At 44.1% G+C, this 21290-nt stretch overlaps 1 long non-coding RNA gene across 1 annotated transcript; it reads left to right on the forward strand.

Annotated features, from left to right (window-relative positions):
* Nucleotides 1–19362: 19362 nt before the first annotated feature.
* On the forward strand, nucleotides 19363–20825 carry LOC131218262 (uncharacterized). Its single transcript, XR_009157586.1, has 2 exons — nucleotides 19363–19447; nucleotides 20571–20825. It is a non-coding gene; the product is annotated as an uncharacterized LOC131218262 (long non-coding RNA).
* Nucleotides 20826–21290: the final 465 nt, after the last annotated feature.

A 21290-nucleotide genomic window follows, 5' to 3' on the forward strand; every position in this document is an offset into this window, starting at 1 on the left:
TAACCGATTTTGTATGAACATGGGACGAGTTCAAGTCGCGCTTCTTCAAGAAGTACTTCGCACTCACCTACTGTAATGAAAAGGAAAGTGAATTCCTCCGCCTCCAATAGAGAGGGATGTCCATAGCTGAGTACAAGAACCGCTTCACGGAGTTGTCGCGGTATACTCCTCAGATAATGGCAGATGAATAGACCAGGATGCAACGCTTTTCGAAAAGGTTATGGGCAGGCACCCGCACAAAGATTTATTACGCTAATATCCATACGTATGGCGGCCTCGTAGATATGTCCACGCGATTTGAGCAAGATGGGGAGTGGGTCTCTCCAGCCCGTCTGCAGTTGCGCCCAAGGCCTAGGATGGAGGGGCAGCCCTCGTCATGCCCAGGCAAGAGGCAATAGATGAGCTCGCCTCTGAGACTTATGGCTCCCCCAGCCCCCCAAATGCGGCCTGATCATGTATGCACGTACTGCAAGAAAGTGGTTCATATGACACCCTTCTGTTTCTCCAAGATGAGGGACAACGGCTACATGCCCCCTCAACGCATTAGCTTCCAGCACAACAAGCAATGCCAGCTCCCCCTTAGCGAGCGATGGAACCTGCACAACAATTTAACCGCCCTCCTACAAATTAGAATAGTTCGCCTCAACGGCCTATACAAGCACCCAACCTTACGCAACAGGCACGAGTACATGCAACGGCGACGGAGGGTGTCGACGTCGCGGTATCTATGCCCATGACATTCGAGGGTACGACCCACATACAAGGTACCCCCATATTCCTTTTAGTGGACACTGGGTCCACAACCTCCCTAATATCATGCGCCATGGTCAAGAGTTTAAAGTTGAACACCACCCCTATGTTGGGAGTAAGAGTTATCACAGCCGCCGGGACTTTCTCGGAGGCTACCGAAATCTGTTGCAACTGCCCCATAGACTTGGGAGGTAAGGAGGTGTACATTGACTTGATTGTGACAAAAATCTTCCATTATGACATCATCTTCGGCATGAACTGGTTGACCGCAATGAAGGTAAAAATTGATTGTGAAGCTCGATTGGTGACAATCCACAAAGCCGAGGGCACCTCCTTTACATTCCCAATCTAGGTCAGCTATCTGCACCGAATACATTGTTATGCTTCTCTGCAAGAGGGGTATGTTGGTCCCTCATTAACAAACATGCATGTGGTCTAAGACTTCATAGACGTGTTCAGGCCTATACCTGGACTCCCTCTCCAGTGGGAGATTGACTTCACCATCGACCTAGTGTTGGGTGCCACAACCATCTCCCTACCGCCTTACTGCATGCCCCCATGTGAAATGGAGGAGTTGAGGACTCAAATTGATGACTTATTAGAGTCCAGCTTCATTCGGCCAAGTGTCTCACCATGAGGAGCTCCAGTGTTGTTTGTGAAAAAAAAGATGGTTCATGGCAGCTGTGTATTGATTACCGGAAGCTAAACCATGTCATGATAAAGAACAAGTACCTGTTGCCTAGGATTGACGACTTGTTCGATCAGCTGAGAGACACCCAATATTTCTTGAAAATAGACTTGCAGTCTAGGTATCACCAACTACGAGTCAAGAAGGAAGACGTACAGAAGACGGCCTTCATAACTAGTTTTGGACAGTATGAATTCCTCGTCATGTCATTTGGGCTCACAAACGCGCCAGCAGTATTCATGGACCTCATGAACAAAGTTTTCAGGCCTTACCTATACAGATTTGTCATCATGTTCATCGACGACATTCTAGTGTACTCGAAAAGTTGGAAGAATTATGAAGAACACTTGCGGGCAATCCTTTATACACTTAGACAGAACTAACGATTTGCATAATTTTAAAAATACGATTTTTGGAAAGAGAAAGTTAAATTCTTAGGGCATGTGGTCTTAAATGAAGGCATAATCGTAGACCTCAAGATTGGAAGCAGCCAGGTTCAGTTACGAAAGTGAGGAGTTTCCTTGGACTTGCGGGCTACTTTCGCCGGTTCATCAAAGATTTTTCGAAGATAGCCCAGCCGTTGTCCCAACTTACTCCGAAAGACACCAAGTTCGCCTGGAACGAAAAAGTGGAGATAACTTTCTAAGAGCTAAAGGACAAACTGAAGTCTTCCCCAATACTTGTCCTGATCGACCAAAGAGTCAAGTATACTATATATACAGATGCATCCCATGTTGGCTTGGGGTGTGTACTCGTGCAGAAGGATCGAGTGATCGCCTATGCCTCCCGGCAACTAAGGAAGCATGAAGAAAATTACCCTACTCACGACCTAGAGCTGGAAACAATCATTTTTCGCCCTAAAGCTATAGAGACACTACCTCTATGGCGAAGAATTTGAGTTTTTCTGCGATCACAAGAGCCTTAAATACATTTTCACTCAAAGGGATCTAAACATGAAGCAACGCCACTGGATGAAGATATTAAAGGACTTCAAGTTCGAGGTATCCTATCACCCGGACAAGGCCAACTTACTGGTTGATGCCTTAAACCGTAAGAAGGCCATGGAGTTTGTGGCCCCATTAATGGTGGAAGAGTGGAACATGGTGGAGTTTACGTGGGACTTTGAGCTGAAGCTAACAATGGAAGAGTTGTACGAGGACATAGCCCACATCCACATTCAACCAGTAATTGACAGCCAGATTATAGAGAGGATGAACTACTGAAGAAGATGAAGGAGAGGGTGAGAAGTGACGAGAATTCGGATTGGAGGATCAGTTCTGATGGAGGATTGCGATATCAAGGCCGCCTGTGTGTCCCAAACCTTCATGAGCTGAAAAGAGAAGTCCTTAATGCCGCACATAATTCCAAGTTGGCTATGCACCCCGGGAGCACCAAAATGTATAGGGATCTAAGACGAGCCTATTGGAGGGATAATATGAAGGGGCAGATAGCAGACTACGTGTCTAGATGCCTCACTTCCCAGTAGGTTAAGGTCGAACATCGCTGGCCGCCTGGGCTCCTGCAACCCATGATGTTGAAAGAGTGGCAATGAGATTTTATATCCATGGATTTCATTTCCGATCTGCCCAAGACAAGGAAGGAGCACGATTCTATATGGGTGATCGTGGATCAGTTGACTAAATCAGCCATCTTTCTTCCGATTCGAATTTCTAACTTCGCTAATGATATAGCTAGCTTGTATATCAAGGAGATAATATGGCTCCATGGCGTCCCTTTGGAAATCATATCAGACCGGGACACGCAATTCACGTCGATTTTTTGGACAGATACAAGAGACCATGGGGGTAAAGTTGAAGTTCAGCACTGCTTTTCACGCACAGACAGATGGGCAGACGGATCAAGTAAATCATGTATTGGAGGACATGTTGCGGGCCTCCGTACTTGATTTCAGAGACAACCAGGATGGCTACCTCCCGTACACTGAATTTGCCTACAATAATAACTTTTAAGCTAGTATTGGCATGACACCTTATGAGGCATTATATGGGCGTCCATGCTGAGCCCCGCATTGCTGGGTAGAAGTCGGCGAGAAAAGTTTGATAGGGCCAGACCTACTACGAGCAACCATCAAAAAGATTGAAGTTATCAGACGCCGCCTCTTGGCAGCCCAAAGTAGACAGAAAAGCTACGCGAATACAAGATGGAGGGACCTAGAGTTCGAGGCTGTAGACCATGTATTCCTTAGGGTCTCACCGATGAAAGGGGTGCTGCATTTCGGCAAAAAAGGGAAGCTTACCTCGCGATTCATCAAGCCATTCCAGATACTGAATCGAGTAGGTCCCATGGCATATCATCTCGCCCTACCCACGAAGCTCACAGGGATACACAACGCGTTCCATGTTTCAATGCTGAAAAGTACGTCCCTAATCCTATGCACATTATCAAGATGATGTCCAAACATGACTAATCATAAGTACGATCGGGATCCGAAATGGACCGCAGGGGCCGACTCTCCCAAGATCCACTCTGATGGACCAAAATAAGCATAAGCCGCTCATTGTAATCTCGCTAAGTCCGAAACTATAGGAAATTGATGACCTCACTAGGCCTGAGGCCCATCACGGGCGGCGAACGAAAATAGCGCCTAGAACTGCTCAACTTAGGCCAGAAGCTAAATGCTTGAAAACACGCGATTCCCATAGGTATAAAATCTGAAACTTAAGTGAAATAAGTCCCATCGCTCTTTTGCGAAGTTCTGACTTTTCGACCATCGGATTGCGACCAAACTCGAGGCACAAGTTAAGGATATTTTCCTGCTCACATCCATATAGCCGCGTCCCCGATTGATCAATGATGACCATCCATAGCGAATGGGATCCTCACTATCAATCAAAACGTCTGATCTCCACCCAAGTTTGACCAATCGCAAATCCTATGATAGGGGCACATGCCCCTTGGTGCAGATGAGCCAGTAGGCCCTCGTAGGCCGAAAACAATCCATTAAGGGCAGGTTTAATGCAAAAGAGGCCCTCAGGGCCATTTGTGCACTAATCTGGGACTATAAAAGGCCCAGAAATTTATTTCCTCACTCTCATACGAATTTCAAGCTGCAAACAGAGAAAGGGAGTGGGAGAGGAGGAGAGAGGAATTTTGGGGAACCTGATTTGGGCGATTTCCCACCTCCATTGGCCACAACCGAGCCCACGACAGAGCTTACGATTGCGCTTCACCGTAGGAAACAGCCCAGTGGCAAGTAATTTAAGCCTTATAGGCCGATTGCAAGCACCCTTACAAGATAATTTCACTGGTGCAAGGCACCGACATATTAACCTACAGATCTCAACCTTAGAAGCAACACCAAAAATCGACGAATCACCTTTAGGTACGGACCATTACCCATAGGTTGCCGATTATCAAACCCGTGCTATTGTTAACGGTTTGTGTAATGAACAAATTATCGCATGCTAACTAGTGTACATTCACTTGATTGATTGCTTTCTGAAATTTCACATTTGAGTAGTGTAGCCTAAATGTCAGATTACATTCTAGAATAGGGTAAATTTTCTGAAATTTCCTACATCTGCTTTACATTATTCCCCCACGAATGTGCCCAATTTTGCTTAATTATATGTCAATTATGAAAATTTGGATATTATGCCCACATGTCCGATAAATTACCTAATTCAAGTAAAACCCTCCTGAATTTCTGTGTTGGATCCTTTCTTGTACTTGCGATGAGTAATGTATGAAATATGTTGTTTGATTTGGATAACTGGTTAATCAAGTTGGCCGGCCAACCATAAAAACCAACAAGGGTAGCCTCATTAGGCCAACTGCCCTGGGCCAGTCCGACCAACTCAGGCCGAACATGGACAATCAACAGTAGTCAGACTACACGGGATGCTTGCACTTAGAGCCAGTTGTGCCGAAGTTCACCCGAGTCAGTCGAACTAGTCTATTAGCTAACCACCCCTATGTATCCACCATGTATGATCATGCCCATTTGAATCTGAAGTACCCCGCACCCTAGAGAGACCCACTCATAACCATTAACGATACGATCCCTAAGTCGCGGTAGCCGGGCATGGTGGTATGGGACACTATGTAAGCGTTGTCGGCCTATGCTAGGGTGATGAGCCTCCCCATAGTGGCCACGAGAAATCTAGTTCACAATCTCACCTTTCGTATGAGTTCAATTGGGAGTGACGAACCTAGACGGATCAAGGATCGTAGGAACGAGGCCATTACAATCGCCCTGGGCCTAGCGATCGGGTTAGGATCATTGATTAACTGGAGGTGTTTCAGCTTTTACAATCTTGTTGGATGAACAAACATAATTAAATACTCGGCTAACATGATCACTCATCGCATTGCATTAGTATGGGTTGTGGTGACTTGGGCGTAGTGGTCGCGTGATGAGGGAGTGTTGGATTGCGAAGACATGCATCATCTCACAACAGCATGCACATGCATTAATAAGAGCATATAGGAACTGAATGTTTAAGTTGTTTTATCATTAACTGTACTTATGGAATTGATAAGTTATGTAACTTAATGTTAATGAAACTACTGAGTTAATCACTCACTCTCACTCTGGGATAGTGTTTTAAAACACCAACCAAACCTTATCATAGAGCAGGTACCTTGGAGTCCGATGCATTGGATGAGGCATCCATGGACTCAGAGGAGGAGCTTTCATATTTCCAGCTACTGGGCGGGCCACCATAGGTTGCTTTAGGAGGAGCGATGAGATTTTGAGCTGAGATGTTCTGTATTTTGGAGCCTTTTGTATTTTGTTGGGATACAGTCCCATACACTGGATTTACAGGTCGTTGATTAGTCGTATTTTGAGTTAGAACTTGCATTCATTAAAGTATACATTGTATTTTCCATTTTAATTCCCTAAACATTCGCATGCCAAATAAAACAAACCATATAACACGTTTTCACAAGGCATAAGTGACACTTGGAATATTGGGAGTTGAGCATTTACTCAACCCTCAAAATTCAGGGCGTTACAGTCCTCCGGACTCCTCGTTAATGGATCGAATGCCTCATCAAGAGACATCTGCTGCTCCACATATGCGTCAACATCAATCCCTTGTATCTCTACCTCCGCCGCAACATGTGGCTCTGGTCGCCCATCCCAGGTATCCAAGTCATCTGACCTAACCCACTGGTAAACTAAGTCATACTCCTCATCCTCAATATATGCATGCTGTCCAACCATCATCTAGTCTAATGGGTCTTCCTGCCCTTTTCTTCTTCCTTCCGCGTAAATCAACCTCTCTCATAACTTTATATTGTAGTGACAATACACTAGCTTTTAAAGCTTCTCATACCTTAGTCTATTACATTTATTTGTGTAGATGAGGGAGAATGTACTCCAATTCCTTTTATAGGGTGACGAGGACACCATCTGAGCAAGCATATGGACAGTCATTCACTGTAAAACATCGCAGTCAATCCGGTACATGGACCACCATTCGCCTGCATATCATAAAATTCTTTCATTATTTTAGATTTTTCAAAATAATATGAAATTTACATTTACCACAATAACTCGTATGCCATCATAGTGTTCTTTAACTTCACCGCAGGGTAACACCCAAATATTCCAACCACATTGCGGAATCTAACAATCTGTTAATGGCGTATAGCAACCAGGATAAGTATGGAATGGTTGATATGAAGGAGAATGTAAGTGCGGAACATATTTACCTCACTACCAAATGTGCATTTCCCCCTACAGTTGGAGAATAAGTGATCGTACACCTCATGTACAACCCTCTTTAAGAAATTATCTTCATAGAAATTCCGGCTGTAGTGGTATTTGAGATTCAGGAAATACGCTGAAAACCAACATATACACATCAATACATCTCTCGTTTATTATTGCATATAGAAAAAAATATATATAAGTACTTACCGACCTGATGTAGTTGGTGAGAAAGCGTCATTTCCCAATGGTTATCTATTATTGCATACACCCACTTATATATGTTGGGAGTTTTAGCCTCGATAACCTCTTTCATCAACTGTATGGACGGATACTATGACCTCATCGACGAATTTATCTCATTGTCCACCATCCTTAATACCACATAAATAGGCTCTAAAATATCCACTACACTACGCACACGATCCTAGCATGTATTTCTCAGCACCAGCTCCTCGAATCTCCAAATTACTTTTGTCAACCTTTTTTCCATTATTTGTAATCATGAAAGGTGAAAAGTTCTCGTAACCCCTGTCTGTGTTTGAGGAGACTACTTAAAGCGATATAATTTGTGGCAAACCACGTCACCCCGGAGCGCACTATATCCCTGCCACACCTCTCGCACATCGCGGCTAATAACTAGATGTGATTGTATATGAAGTTTGTGATGAGTCATGCATCGGTATTTACGGTCTTCACCGACGACCTATCCCTGATCGCCTCCAGCATGAGATCGATGCAATGGGCTGCACATGGGGTCCAATATATATGATACTTATTCTGAATATCCTTTCCTTTCTTAACAAATGCACTCTCATTGTCATTAATAAACTGCACAATGTTTCTCCTCTCAACATCTTACATGACATTGTGCATTAGTTTGTAAATTGGGCCTATATATATATATATATATATATATATATATATATATATATATATATATATATATATATATATATATATATATATATGTGTGTGTGTGTGTGTGTGGGGATCATCCCGCCCATGACAGGGGGGGAATGCCCATATGCCCACCTTCTTACGTTAGCACCCATGCGCACCTTTACACATGTGTCATGGGCACAAAATCTGGATGGTCCATGTGATGTGGCACCCCTTGAAACCTCATAAGCCCAATTTTCGGCGCATGGTAAAAAGAAATGGTTTCCTCCCTTAATTTGCATTTCTCTTTACTACGGCCCACTAAAGTTTTGGATGGACTGAAACTTGGTCCCATACAATTAAGTTTCAAGGGTACCGAATCACTTGTACCACTCAAATCCTGTGCCCATGACACGTGGCGGGTGCTCACGTGAGAAGGTACGCATCCCCCCTCCTCTCTCCCTCTCCGTCTCTCTCTCTCTATATCTAAAAGGACAAGTACGTGTGGTCTATATTCAAGAAAAAGATAAGTGGTACCTCAGAAGTTGGATATTTTTTTGTCACACGCGTGATCCACCTGCGAAGCAGTTGTGAGATCATTCGCTGCATATTCATAAACATTTCCATACATTCATGTATGCTGGTGGGAGACAGGGCATAGAAGTTTTTAAGACGATTTGTTTTTGTCTGCTTTACAGTGAATTCTCCCTATCAGTACACAATAGTACAGGATCTGGACCATTCGATTCATTGGACGGATTTATGAGCACAAATGAGTGGTTAAAAGATCATCAACGACATTCAACTGGACAGAACCCAAAAAAAAAAAAAACAGGTGGTTCAGATAGATTGGCTTTGGGCACTGGCCCACCCACAATGAAGCATGCCAAATGAACGATTTGTAACACGTGTGCCAAGTGCACACATGCGTTTACAAGGAAAACCGGAATGGATTTATGTAGGGGTGTCAATGGGCCGGGCTCGAGCCTGAAAAACCAAATTTTAGAAAAGCCTGGCCCGTGGACCGGCCCGAAACAGTTCAAAATCTGTCCGAGACCTACCCAGGCCAGGCCCGAAACAGTTCAAAATCTGTGCCGAAATCTACCCAGGCCCGGCCCATTGACAGCGCTAGATTTATGAGGCCTGTTCCTCAACAGTTTCGTGCATTCGAATCAGGTTATTCTACAAGAGTGTGCGTGGGGCCCACCGTTGTGTGTGTCGCATGAAAACCTGTCCAGAAGGTTGATCCAAAGTTGGATGCTCCAAAAATAAGCCGATCTAACCATCATTTGGGCCACCCCTTGAATTTGGAGGTTTTTGGATGGTTGTACATTTTTCCATGGCGTGGCCCGCTTAATGATTGGATACGTCTGATTTTTCTGAAATCCCATCATCATGATGGAGGTCACTTAATGCACGGTTTGGATGAGATACACACAGCATGATTTTCTTTCTAACCGTTGATTTTACGTTTTTTATTGTCTGGCCGTTTCTAGCCGTTGATTTTCCACCTCTGAGTGTGTTTCCGTCTGATGAGTTGATCGGACTAATTAAGTGTCCATGACATGTACACGTAAGACACCACCGAATCACTGGCCAGAACCCGGACATGTTCAATCCCACGGGGAAGCGGACTGCCTGTGGCCCAACGTGGCCCAATCTGTGGCGCCCACCGTGATGTATGTGTTATATCCAAGCCGTCCATCCTTTTTTCCAGCTCATTCAAGTGCGTGATCCCAAAAATGACGCAGATCCAAGCTTAAGTGGACCACACCACAGAAAACAGTGGGCCCACCGTGATGTTATATTTGCCATCGCACCTGTTAATAACAGGGTCACACAGACCTGATGGAGGGAAACACAAATATAATCTTGATCCAAAACAACTGTAGGCCCTAAGAAGTTTTCAACGGTGAGCGTTCAATCCCACTGTTTCCTGCGGTGTGGTCCACTTGAGCGTTGGATCTGTATCATTTTTAGGCTCATACCCGGGAATGAGCTGTCAAAAATGAATGGACAGAATCGATAAAATACATACATAATGGTGGGCCTCACATATCTTAGGCCACGTCATGCCACAGGCATAGTGGCGGGTGCCGCAGGCAATCCTCTTCCATCCCCCGGGGAAACAGATTAGGACCGGCCGTGGTTACACCGGATTCATTCGGTCCAGGACTGTGGGGCCTATTTTGATGTATGTGTTTTATATCCACGCTGTCCATCCATTTTTCCATCTCATTTCAGGGCACGAGCCTAAAAACGAAGCAGATTCAAATCTCATGTGGACTACACTATATGAAACAGTGGTGATTGAATGCTCACCATTAAAAACTTATTAAGGATCATGGTAAAGTTTATTTTCCATCCAACCTGTTGATAAGGTCACACAGACCTTGATGAAGGAAAAAAAACAGATATCAGATCGATCTAAAACTCTCGTAGCCCACGGGAAGTTTTTAATGATAGCCATTCAATCACCAATTTCCTATGGTGTGGTCAACCTAAGATTTTCATATGCTTAATTTTTTGTCTCATGTCTTTGAATTATCTGGAAAAACGAATGGACGGATTGGATATACAACACATACATGAAGGTGGTTCCCACCGTCCGAATTCGTAATCTCAGGTATGGTCGACCTGAGATATGGATGTACTTCGGTTTTTGGCTCATGCCTTACATTATCTGAAAAAAAACGAATGAACGGCGTGGATATACAACACATACATGAAGGTGGCTCCCACAGTACGGATGGGCAACCTCCTCCGGGAGGGCATGGCCTGGTATCATACTAGCCAACAAGGCAGTGGACCCAAAGAGTTGCAAGAAGCTTACACGTCTCTACCCCTTTCTTTACTGTTGTCTGCATTAAAAGGTGGGGCCCACTATAGAATTCCAGACATGAACTGGCTGCATCAGAAAGTGGGGCCGACCAATGAAGGAATTCCGGACATGACTGCGGGAGTTGCAGTCGGTCGGATGCGAATTTCCGGCACCCCTAAGTTTCAGGGATCTCCTGTAATTAAGCTCTGTTGAGACACCAGATGTTTATGTGATATCAACACCGTCCATCTTATGTTAGGACTTCAATCCAAGAATTAAGGGCCACACCAAAGGAAACGATAAAGATGGGACCCCCGCTATTGAAACTTTTCAAAGGACCAAAGTCATGGATAGGGCTGATAACTTTGCTTTCCTTCATCTCAGTGGGCCTACATGATGAACGGATTGGATGGCATTTAAACACCGCGGCCGCTGAAAGGTTCCGATGGAGGGTGTGTCTATCCCACTCTTTTCTATGGTGTGGTCCACTTGAATTTTGAATATGCCTGATATGTGGGCTCACAGCCTAACATGAGCTGCCTCAACTGATGGACGGATTGGATTTTTCCAATACATCACAGTGGGCCCCATAAAACTTGTTGAATTGACTTGTTGCAGGAAATTGGGTCCGAAGTGGTGCAATTTGACTACATGCCTTTGTTGAATTGCTAAATTTTGGACATTCACGCGCACCCCAATCAAGACCGTCCAAATCCGATTGGATAATCCTAACCATCTGAGGTCCTTCCGATGGATGGACAGAAAGAAAAATGTTAGCTGTTCTAGTTAAGAACATCAAGTATGGCTCATCCACAGCGGGCCACAATTTGGACGGTCTAGATCTGAGGTTCATGGTGCTATATTTTGCGCTAGGGCCACATGCAGAAATGATCCCATGATTTGAACGGTCAGCATCCTTACCTTTGATATTTAGAGTCGAATGTGAGCCATTGAGAAGTTTATGTTCAGAGTCTAAATTCATCACGATCAGATGTTCGGTGTAGTTTTCTTACTGTGGCCTGTTAGCATAGAGTCCAAGACATGGACGGTTCTGATTATTACACCACTGAAGCATGTTGGGCACAGTAAATGAAAACACATTATGTATTTTGAGTCTAGATGGTGGAGGGAGAAATAACGAGTAAAGTCCCCGGGGCTACTGCGATTAAATGCAATGCGTTTGTCTTTGGATGTGGGGTCACAAAATCCAAACAAAATCCAAACAATAACTATGGATGGCAACCCAACAAAAGAGAGACTAAAGGAGGAGAAAATAGGATACAAGAAAGAAAGAGACTTACCCAGTAAAAACTACATTTTAGAGAATATGTTGTATGTTGATGTAGTTTTACCCGCACACAGGTGCAAAAGAGAAACATAGGAGACCCTGGCTAATGCAGGAGACTCTCTGATGCCAAAGTCAGAAACGAGGTCTTTTGTTGCAGGGTAGGGTCTCCAGAAAAGAGACATCAATTGAGTGCTAGGGTAAGAATAATCATACCTTGGATGGTTGGAGACACCTTTATATATAGGGAACTAGGAAGGGAGTACAATTGATGAGGACTCTTCCCTGATATCTTGGAGATCCATTCGGATCGGGATCTTTGTGAAATTACTGGCTTCCAGAGTTATCGGGATCTGATTTTTATCCTCCAAAGATCTCGAGATCTTCGGGGTGTTACGAGATTCCTCAAATCTGTAGCTCGAGTTTAGGTCGGCTCCCGCAGGCGGGTGATGACCCAGGAATAAGTAATACCGATCTACTTAACAAATCAGCATGGGCTAGTAAAAACTGATCTTGATAAGACGTCTACGTCCAAAAATAGGCCGACCTTCAAAGAGGTTGAGGCAACTGTAAGGACACTCAAAGAACATGACTATGAGCCCATTCGTATAAGCTATGTTCTGACCTAATAGGTCGTTTATAGATCATCCATAGGTTGATCATAAGTTAGATATAGATCGACCCCAGATCGATTACTATTCGGCCATAGCTCAGTTATAGCTCGGCCACTGAATGACCATAGATCGGCCAACGTTCGGTTGAAGGTCGGCAACGTCCCATGACAAGGTCAAGAACCATTAGCACCCAGCTAAAGGGGACACGAATCCTTCGACCCAACCATTAGTCGAAAATGGTGAATGCTGATCTGTCAAGTAGATTGGTGTCGCTTATTCCCGGGTCGTCACCCGCTTGCGAGAGCCGACCTAAACCCAAGCTACAGATTCAAGGAATCTCCTAACATCCCGAAGATCTCTTCTAAGATCTTCGGGGGATAAAATTCAAGAGATAAAAATCATATCCCGATAACTTCAGAAGCCGGTAATCTCACAAAGATCCCAGATCCGAATGGATCTCCAAGATATCAGGGAAGAGTCCTCGTGCAATTGTACTCCCTTCCCTATATATAGAGGTGTCTCCAACCATCCAAGGTACGATTATTCTTACCCTAACACTCAACTGGTGTCTCTTTTCTGGAGACCCTACCCTACAACAAAAGATCCCGTTCCTAACTTAGGCATCGGCAAGTCCCCTGCACCAGCCAGGGTCTCCTTTGTTTCTCTTTTGCACCTGTGCAAGTTTAGGAAGGGAACCGTGGAGGGTCTGCTGGAAAACTGCAACAATAGTTTCGCGCCGTCTGTAAGAACGATATTCTAAGCCATTCTCAGCTCTATCAGCAACATCTACGATGCTGGGGGAAAAAAGAAAGCTCAATCCCCTCCAGTGGCGATTCGGATCGCAACCCTACCTATGACTAGTCGCGCCCCAGAACCGCTAAAGCAACCAAGGCAACCCGAGCCACAGGAGAGCCATCAAGGTTCCTCCTCTCGCTTAGGCAGACGTGGTCAACAAACTCGTGCAAAGAACGGTCAACTGAATAACCTCAAAAGAGAGGTTGGGGACATAAGATCAGATATGGGCCGCATAATGCAATTGTTGGAACAAATTCAACCTTAACATGCACCGAGGGCCGACGGTCGTTCCCGGCCCTCCTGCTTGCATGCCGCCTCCCAGCCAATCCAACCGCAACACCAGCATGCGCCAGGTGCTAGTGAAGGAGATCAACAGCTGAATTATTATCTCTCTTAGCCTATCGGCATGCCGGTCGCCCCTCAGCCGAGCCAGCAGTATACTCCAGCTCAACCCGTCCCATCTCACGTGTCCGAGATCGTGCCTTAGCCTGCCTCCAACCTATATCATGAGATAGATCGGAGGAGGAAAAACAGAGCTGTAAGGCCCGTATCCTAGTCTGTACTGTTCCGTAGACTCTCCCGATCCTTCCTGTCGAATTCTGACAATCTACGACCGATGATCAACATTTGCGCTCGACCCTAAGTCATATCCCATATATCAGAGTCGGCTTAACTCGAAACTTGAATCTTTGCGACCGCACCGTCGCCGTTGTTCCAACGCCGTGTCTTGCATACCGATCCAATACCCTAGCAGGGAGATGTGGAGCCGCGTTCACTTTGAGGAAACGCCACTCGTTTGCAATCCCAAGAGAATCTCTACGACATGTCAAATCAATCCAATCAATCACCTCACATGTCAAGTACATGTCCCATCCCCAAAAGCAACCCCAAAGTCAACTCTCTCCCTCTCTCTCTCTCTCTTACACACCCATACATGTCAAGTACATGCCCATCACCCCATCACTCACTTCCTATCACTCCATCACTCCATCACACATCACCTCTCTTAGAACCACCCTCTCTCCCTCTCTTTCTCTTCACACTTTTCAAGCAACCAAAAATGGTGTACGTCTAAGCCTTTCCCAAGAGAAAAATGTGAGTTGTGTGGCCCACTTCCCACCCCAAAAACCTTCATCCTAGCCATTCATTTCTCATCTTTCACCATCAAAGTGAAGCACAAGGAGACCGGCATTCCATCGGACCAAGAAGATCGAACGGTGGGTGCTTCTATAGGCTAGATTTTCATGTTTTTATGATGGGCTAAGTGAGGCCTACCGATCAATGGTATGGATCTCACTTTGGACCCCAAGATGTGACTGATGGCCCACCTTGATTATCATGATCATTCCATGATGGGGCCATTCTTCATGGACCTCATCATGATGTTTACTTTCCAAGTTTGAAAGAGGTCATCTAGACCTTCCATTTTGGTGGAGAAGGAACCTCCACCGTTGATCTTTGATTTGATGGGCCCACGTGTTATGGGACTCACTTAATGTATGATTGAATGTAAGGGAGGGCTCATAGTGGCGGAGCCCTCCATCACACGTGTCCCTCTCTCTTTCTATCTCTCTTTCCCTCTCTTTTTCATATTTTTTTAATGTGTTATGATGTGGCCGTGTGGCCCACTTGGATGGACCCCACCATGAGGCATATATTTTATCCAAGTCATCTATAGGTGGGGCCCACTCAATAAGTGTTGTGTCCACCCCATCCATCATTTGGTGGCCCACGTGGGCAGCCCACTTGAAAGGCACAACCGTCCAGCATCCCTGGACGCTAGACGTTGAATGGAAAACACAAATATTAACCTTGGCTCAAGGCTATTTGAGTGAGCCACTTGTATAGGCCCCACATGGATATATGGATTCAATCCATGCCGTCCATCGTATTTACCGACTCATTTTAGGCGTTGAGTCGAAAAATGAAACTGATCCAACTTTCTGGTGGGCTATACCTTAGCAAACAGTGATTTTCACCATTTAAATTCACTTAAATTTTTCTACATGCCGAAACATCCCCAATATTGAGCTTGATGGATTTGTTATGGACTGTAGAAACCAGTAGGTGGGGTGGATTCTTCCGATGTGGGCCCTACGCATGAAAAACCTCAGAAAAACCCAATTTTTCAAAAAAATAAAAATAGGCAGCACCTGCTGCCGCTGACATCAACAGCAAGCACTGCTGCGCTGTGCATGGACGGGCCAGGGACCATGGTCCCAGCCGTGGGCCCCACCATGATGTGTTGTTAATATCCACGCCGTCCATTTTGTAGGCCCTTAGGGTAGTGGGCCGCCCTCAAAATTTCAGCTATATACATGGCTCAGGTGGCCCACATCATAGGAAACAATGGTGATTGAATGGCTGCCATTGAAAACCATTTGGGTCTTCACAGAAGTTTTGGGTCAATATGAAAATTGTTTTTCCTTCCATCCAGGTCAGCATGACCTTATCAACAGGTTGGACGGCATATAACATTATGGTGGTGTAACACCCCGTACTTTGCAATACTCGAGTGTTACCATATAAATTAATTTAATATAAATGTATAAGTAATGCAACCTAAATATATAAACTATGAAGTGTATGTACTTTGTAAAGATGAAAAATTTCATGTTAAAATGATATGTAATTATAATCCATGTTATGTGCATATACTTACAACCTCATTAATATAAATTACGAACTATAGAATCTGTAATACATAAAAATAAAATATACTAGAAAATCTAATGACTTATATAAAATTTAAAAACCTAACACATATATGACCATACAAATAATAATATATATTTATTAATCTCTGCATACTGATATTCATTAACAATTTGTATTAATATAAATTATATATGACAAAATATATAAAGGAAAATAATAATAATAATAATAATAATAATAATAAACATTAAAACTTATTCTAGTAATAGCATTTAATATTCTAAATCCATAGCGTAGGTGGTCCCGGTTGTCTGAATAGATCCCTTAGCCCTTTTAACCGTTGTCGTTCAAATTCGATATGATCCGACCGTTGGAATTGCAGGAATCCACCAATACGACCCAAATCAAGTTGTGGGCCCCACCTAGGCTTTGGATCCACCTCATCTTTAGTTTGGTGACCTAATATGACCTCTAGAATCATTTAGACGGTGTGGATTTCTCAAAAACACCACGGTGGACCCCACACCTGCGTCGCATGTGCACCACAGGGGATGCACCCGCTGTGCACCAGGCTGGTTAGACCGGTCAGCACGGGCTGACCCGTGCTTCTCCAAAAATGGAGAGTTTTTCTCTCTCCCTCTCGTTGCGCCAGCTGACGGACGTCGTCCGTGTGATTTGCAAATGGCCCACCACCATGGATCCCACAAAGAATCCAAACCGTCCATCGTGTGAGAACCTCAGCCCTGACCAAAACCCTAAAACCTCCACCTGCTAGGTGCACCTACGTGCACTCGTGAGCTGGCGCAACAAGGACCCGGAAACACAACATTTCCAAAAATGGAAACTGTTTCCACTCCACATCAGCGATCCATGTGAGGGGTCTTCTGCTGATCTAGGTCGTTCATTAAGGTAAAATCCCAGCCGTCCGATGGGTCTCCTCGTGGGAGAGAGTTTCTGCCCACAGGAAGCTAAAACCGCTGTCGGTTTTGGTTTTGCTAGACGTTGGGGGCTGCTGCCATCCGGTTTTCAATCCAGGCCATCTGTTACAGATCCAACGGCCTGGGATCTTTTAGGGCAACCCTGGGAAAGGGAAATAAAGCTAACTGCAGCGCCCTCCTTCCATTGCTTGCGGCTGTTGGAGGAAAAATAGCCGTCTCCTTCATCCTTCGAACCCACCAGTCAAACGAAGGCGAAGCTTCAAAACCTTCGTTCTACAAGCTCTAATACATCCCTAGAAATCGTTCCACGCTGTCAGATTGAAGATAGGAGCTGAGGGAGAGAATCTGCCATTAATGGCGGAGCTTCTTCCTCGTTTAAGGGGACACCAAACCGAGCCGATTCGGATCAAATGCGGCGGCCCAGTGACTCCGCTGGACCTGCAGCAGATGAAAGGAAAAGAAGAAAGAAAGAAGAAAGAAGAGAAATGGAAAAATTAAGAGAGAGAAGGGAGAACGAGGGGTGGCTGTTGCACCATCCCGACCCAGTTGTGGTGTGCGAATTAGGCAGGGCCGTTAGCGTCGTTGGATCTGTAGCAGATGAAGAACGAGGAAAAGTATGAGAGTAGAAGGTAGAAAAGTAAAGAGAAGAGAAACAGAGGAGAAGGAATGAGAGGCTGCCATGTGCATCAGCTTGAACCGAGTCAAGTCTGACTCGCTGCCTTTTTTTTATGCAGGTGCTGTGTCGACTCAGCTCGACCAGGCTGAGTCAGGCCAGCTCGCCGACCATTGCCAGGTATCTCCAGCAGCAAGGAGAGAAGATATTTGTGAGGAAGAGTGAGAGTGGGTGTGTAGGACCCATCTCGAGTCAACTCGACTTGGCTGGGGCTCGCTGGGTCATGCTGTGCGAGCCAGGCAGGTCTGGTCTAGCCCAAAAGCCCCGCTGGCCTGGCTGTGTTAGCAAGGTAGAAGCCTAGAAGGTGGAGAGGTTGTGTGCATTGTGGATGTTTTGTCACTCCCAAGTTGACTCAGCGAGTTGACGTGTGCACCAAGTTGGGCCAAGCCTTGGGTTGAGCTGAGCACAGATGGACTGAGTTCAGACTCAGTCTGGCTCGTCCCTGGGTGAAAGTAGAAGAGAGAAAGAAGATAGAAAGAAAAGGAGAAGGAAGAAGTAGGGGAGTTGAGTCAGGTTGGTTGCTGCCGAGTCAACTCGGCTGAAACCAAGCTTGGCTGGGTCAAGTTGGGTTTGGACCGGGTCCATGTCTTGCTGGACAGTCCAACAGGTGAAGAAAGAGAGGGAGTGAAAGGGAGGAAGAAAAGAAAGAAAAGAAAGGGAAAAAGAAAAGAGAAAGGAGGAAGAAGTGTGATTGTGTCGAGCCGAGTCAACTCGACTCGAACTGAGTCATCAAGGTTAGGATTCCCATTTATTTCCAGATTCATCATCAGTCATTTTGATTTTAATTATATCGCTATTATTTTCTATCTATTGTAGCAATTAATGTTATCTTAATGACACTAACTAGAAATTATAATCAATATTACAATGTACTAGTTAGCGTTATGGATATTATTGTGAATTTTACCGTGTTAGCTAAGGTAAATTACAACACTAATGATATTAGTTATCATAATTAATAATACACCATCCTAGGGTTCAAACCCTAAAAACCTAGGATAAAATCCTAAAAGCTACGTAATCTAAGCTCTATGTCAATACCTTGAGCATGGATAATGTGTTAGGTTTGAGCTAATTATAGAACTTCATAACTCATGGTAGATCACAGTGTCTAGTATCATGGCTAGATTCACTATTATTGACTATTAGCGTTTGAAAATACTTATCATGGGATCAATATAATACTTGTTAATGTAATTGGTCCTTATTGTATATTCTACTAATATTACCTATATTATCCAAGAAATTATTAGTCATTATAAAAATATTAGATAATGTCGGTACGTGCAAATATGAACTTATGAAAATATGGATGGATTAAGACTCCAATCATGAATAGTATTTGGCCCACGGTACAATAACAACAACAACAACAACAACAATAATAATAATAATAATAATAATAATAATAATATTATTATTATTATTATTATTAATCTTGGATTTAAATCCTAGGATCTAAGCATTTAACTAAACCTTGGGATAGAACTCTAATTCTATATTAAAACCCTAAGATAAGTAAATTTAAAACCCTAGACCATGATCTTAAACCTAGATAGTACATAGAACGTGGATCTAATGGTACAAGTTCATGAATTGTGTTAGGATTCAATTCTAAAGGTGCAAGCACTTTGCGACACTAGTAGGCGATTCCAAGTATAAGGTGATGATTCTTCCCCTTGAGCTTTCCATCTTCTCATTAGCTTAAGTTATAGTTTTTATTAAAAATTATAATATCTCTCTCTTATAATCACTTGTGTTAGCTGGTGGAAATTGAATTGCTATATTGCCTGCTTAATCTTCATCCTGTATATTTGTTCATGCTTGTGGATTATTCGTGTATTGCTTATGGACTTTAAACTGGTACATTAGTGGAAAACCCCACCTATAAATGTACACCCATACTTAGGATGTAACCCGACTGGTTGTGATTAAAATGGACCTTCGATTTAGTAGTTATTGATTGGTGGTCTAAATGGATCATTAATGTGGGCCTACCATCCCGGGGTTGTTGTGTCCAATAGTTTTTAAGGATGGTCTTTTATCGCATGGTTTTGATACTCGCCCTATGAGGCTTATTTTGATAATTGCCCTACGTGGCTTGTTTGATATCGCCCTATGTGGCTTGTTTCTAGTATTTTTTCTATATGATTTCGATGTTTTATACCGTGCAACCATGCGATGGTAAGCCCCATATACTATAATATGATTGGCCACTAGTCGATGGGTTTCCATTAAACATCCTAAGATAGTAGCCTCATGAGCCGGGGATGGTGGTAATGGGACACTATGCCCGAGCTGTCGGCCTACGCTGGGCCATGTGCTCCCCGTAGTGACCTTTGAGCTTATCTAAATTGGCTGGTTGTAAATGGACTAATAATGACTTGGCTAATCATGCATGCATGACATACTATGACGGCTTGGATCATTATGCCCATGCGATTACGCTGCGAGTTGCGCTAATGACCAGCCGATCGATTTATGATGATGACTTGGATCACTCATGCTCATACGATTATGCTGCGTGTTGCACTGATGACCACTCACATCTTTGGGTGACGACCCCATTGCCTGTCTGGATGTTTTTCCTGGGGCACCGACCGTCCGGATGATTTACCCGGGTCGATGATTGCATTCATGCATCCATACACCTAATAAGACTGCATTTACTCTGTTTTGGTTGTCTGGATGTTTCATACTATCTCTTACCTAATGCGGCGGTGTGTAATCTTGAGGGGAATTCACACTGAGTTGGCCACTCATCCATCAAATATACAACCGTACAGGTAATACAGGTGGCTTTAGTGATATGTATGTTCAGACTTGATGAGGAGCAGGGTACGATCGCCAGGGATGCATGGCTGTATTTACCTGGAGGAGCTGCGTGATCTTGCTGTTGACATTTATATGCTTTTCGTCATTCTTCATGTATTAAATTCTTGTAAATCTTGTACTTGTTAAATTTAGAGACATTAGTTTGTATAAGTCATTATGGGCAGCTTCTTGTAAATTTGAATGATAATGAAATTTTCCTTTATGTCGATTTGTCCACACTACGCTCGTTTGCTTACTCTGATGATAGTTTAAAAAAAATATATACACTCGAATTTGACCATCCTTTAAAGCTAACACTCGGGTTTTTGGGACACAGGTCATATACTCGGGTCCTGAAAATCGGGGCGTTACAGGTGGGCCCCACGTGGGACCCCAAGATGTAAGTGTTCTATCTACACCGTCCACAGCAGTGGACGGTGGAACCCACTATGATGTATGTGTTTTAGTCACACCGTCCACAACAGTGGACGATGGCAACCACCATGATTTATGTGTTTTATTCACACCATCCACACCTGGACTGCGGACCCACCATGATGCATGTGTTGCATCCAAACCGTCCAACCATTTGGCCAGCTTGCCTTACAGGCTTGAGACTAAAAATTAGACAGATCTAGGATCAAGTGGACCACATAGCAAAAAGTAGTGGGGAGTGAGTGTCTGCCATTGAA

This window comes from Magnolia sinica, chromosome 11 (assembly GCF_029962835.1).
Source record: "Magnolia sinica isolate HGM2019 chromosome 11, MsV1, whole genome shotgun sequence".
Lineage (NCBI taxonomy): Eukaryota > Viridiplantae > Streptophyta > Magnoliopsida > Magnoliales > Magnoliaceae > Magnolia > Magnolia sinica.